The sequence below is a fragment of the Chenopodium quinoa genome, unplaced genomic scaffold, assembly GCF_001683475.1.
Source record: "Chenopodium quinoa cultivar QQ74 unplaced genomic scaffold, ASM168347v1, whole genome shotgun sequence".
Classification (NCBI taxonomy): Eukaryota; Viridiplantae; Streptophyta; class Magnoliopsida; order Caryophyllales; family Amaranthaceae; genus Chenopodium; species Chenopodium quinoa.
This window is the reverse complement of record NW_018744616.1, coordinates 3,968,854-3,972,053: the sequence shown is the minus strand read 5'-3', so window position 1 is coordinate 3,972,053 and position 3,200 is coordinate 3,968,854. Positions and strand designations below refer to the sequence as shown.

The 3,200-nt window shown below is 33.5% G+C and overlaps 1 long non-coding RNA gene across 3 annotated transcripts; it reads right to left on the bottom strand.

The window, feature by feature from the left end:
* Positions 1-292: 292 nt before the first annotated feature.
* On the bottom strand, positions 293-2,736 carry LOC110700065. Of its 3 annotated transcripts, none has more exons than XR_002507102.1 (5): positions 2,234-2,736; positions 1,131-2,134; positions 967-1,044; positions 794-851; positions 293-548 (listed from the first exon to the last, which is right to left on the bottom strand). It is a non-coding gene; the product is annotated as an uncharacterized LOC110700065 (long non-coding RNA). The 3 variants fall into 3 exon arrangements; XR_002507104.1 differs by having other exon boundaries at positions 1,131-1,189; positions 2,007-2,724; XR_002507101.1 differs by having other exon boundaries at positions 1,131-2,717.
* Positions 2,737-3,200: the final 464 nt, after the last annotated feature.

Here is a 3,200-nt window from a genome sequence, read left to right as displayed (position 1 = left end):
AGTGCTCGTTACAAATAACGGGGTTTATTTCTAACGTACATTTGAAATGCTCGTTACGAATAACCCCGTTATTTGTAACGGGCATCCTAATGTCCGTTACGAATAACCCCGTTATTTGTAACGGGCATCCAAATGTCTGTTACGAATAACCCCATTGTTTTGCTCGTTACGAAAACTTACTTATTTGTAACGGGCCTAAAATCTGTCCATTACAAATAGTGTGTGATCTGATTAAAAAAAATATCTAGCAAATGCTGGATTACTTTGCACACTATTTTATCAAGTAATAATGAGAGATATTTATATTTTATACAAATATAGTATAAATTAATATACAATCAACTAATATCTTGCAAACTCACAAATTGACTTAACACATTCTACCAAACCGGCATTGTTCATTTATCCAACTATAAACATTCAGAATTTATAGCAAAACAAAATTGGAAACTCTGAACGACATCTCTTAGACAATGGCATTGGCTGCACTAGCAATCCTTAGCCACAAATCGGCACACTCCTTTCCAATGGGACCAGTAATAGCAGATCTTGAAACACAGAGTGATATGGATTAAGACGGGGATATATAAACAATTATATTGTAATCAACAATAAGCAGAGAAGTAAACTTCATATACAGTAAAATGATTGAATGAGCAATACATGCATTCTTAAAATAATGACTTAATTTGCAGCTATATATTACACAAACAACTAATTGAATTAGCAGTTTATCAAAAGACATAAATTTTAAGTAGAAAAATGCTAGAAGCAGACATATTGGAAGGCAAACCTTAATTTACAGTGGCAGAGAAAGGAAGCGGATCAATACCATTGCTCACAAGCGTACCCTAGAATCAACCATTCAAGGATGTGTTAAGCATTTTGATTAAAGATGCAGTCTTTAGGAAACACATCTATAGTATATAAGAAGGGCAATGAGAATTATGTCAATTATCATCATACCTGTTATCTCACTCGTTCAAGTTCTTGCTCCATTTGCATCAATTTTGAATGGCTCAACTCTAATTGCTGAGTATAGACCTATAAATAACAAAGTTCTAAGAACAATTAGATCAGCAGAAAACAAGTACCATAACTCATTAAACGTGGAACACTTCTCTTCCCACCTTTTCCGCATACGAATTTTGCGAGCAGCCTAACAATTTTTTGCAAGACGTCTTTGTACCTAAAAAAAGGTAGACAAGCAAAGAAATTTTCAAAAGACTGGAGAAGAAAATGCACATCAACATCAAAATCATCTGTCTGGAAAAACACTCATTTTAGTGTCAAATCCATGATCTCCTCAGGGGCCAGTGAATGGCAACACATACAAATGCAACTAAAACATAACTAGTGTCACATAAAGAAATCGATTGAGTATTATCTGATAGCAACAAGATGAAATATGTAATCACAATTTGCAACAATCTGGGATAAGACTAAGTGAGGCTTCGCCTTAAAGCCAATTGGAAATAGATAAAGTGACTTCCTAGAAGTGGAAAAAGGTACTTTGCTCTTTTTCCCAATGTGGAACAGCACTCAAGTGCATATATGGGGTTCAATTGTTCAAAAAATCCAAATGGCAATACAAATAAAAAGGGAGTTAGCCTCCAAGGGAACACATACTCTGTAAAGAACATATGTACATCATAGTGAACTTTATACTTATTAAAATCAGTTAATCAAATTTCAAAAGAAAAACAAAAAAAAAAACAAACATATATTCCATAAAACTTCAAATAAAGATCAAATTGTACTGGCTAAAATGATAATTTCTGAGTAAAATTGGCATAAACTAAAGCAAGTCAAGCAATTAAGATCAAATTTGACACTATCAAATCAATAATTACAAAAAAAAAATGTAAATTAGCATATAATAAGCTGAAAACAAGATCAAATTCATCATTTTACAACATTGCAGCATCAAATTTGAGAATTAACAAGGCCAAACAAAATGATAATATACAGAAATTAAAATAGAAGTAAGAAACAAATAAATGTACTGGATTTTGACGGGACTAATTCTGCCGGCGGCGAGTGATGCCGGTGATAAGATCTTGGCCAGATTTTGCAAATGATTTTAAATTATCGACAACCAAAGCAATTGGGTCCATTTAGAAAAACCCTAACCCTAAAATAATAGGATTTGAAGAGTGGATTGTGAGTTAAAATGGAGTAATTTTTCAAACAATATTACATAAATTAAACCCAAAAAATGAATGCATTTAACCTGAATAATTGGACCAAAACGCAAAGCTAAAGAACCCAGAAACCCTATCATCAAATTTCTGATTTTTGAATCAATAATTGATTCAAGTTTGTTGTTGTTATTGTATTTGGTTCAAATTGACGACGGCGGCGACGGTGGTTATGGGCAATCGATGCTTGCTCCGGATCTAATCCCACCCAGAAGCTGCTGACACTTCTTCGCCTTTTCAGGCTCAGATAATGTCTCATTGGCCTCGATCTCCCTAATATTCTTGAGCAAATCACTCGTGAGTTTTAGCTATTGACATTTTTCTGGTTTGAGTAGAGAGAGTGAGTGATTTGAGGAGAGAGAAAGAGCAGATGAGTGAGGAAGAAGAGAAATGCGGAAAGAGAGAGTGGTTTGAGGAGAGAGAAAGAGAAGAGGAGTGAGGAAGAAATGTGGCTGGGGAAGTGGGAACAGATCGAACATTTAACCCTAGAGAGTTATTTAGTTGTAACAGCCTTTATATTTGTCCGTTACAATTAATATCTATTCGTAACGGGCATTTATTTGCCCGTTACAATTATTAATTGTTCGTAACGGACATTTGTTTGCCCGTTACAAATAAGTTTTTCCGTAACGATCAAATATTTTGCCCGTTACAATTACTCTTTTTGTAATGGATTTTATCATGCCCGTTACAAATAGGGTGTTACAAATGACAATTTTTCCACTAGTGAATGTTTTAAAGTTACCAATTTAATTCGCTTATGGCACTTGAAAATTATATTAAATACAATTGAATTTTGCGTTTACTTATAAGTAACATGTCGTTCTAATTTTATTATTATATATAATCTCCTCTATTGAAAATAAAGTTGAGAAACGTTCTCAAAAGTTTAAAAGATAATCCATAAACCTATTTCCAATTTTGTAAAATGGTTCTAAAAGGCAAGTTTTGGAAACCCATGTCACATGTCTAAGGTTGGTTTTGTTCAAAATGTTTGAG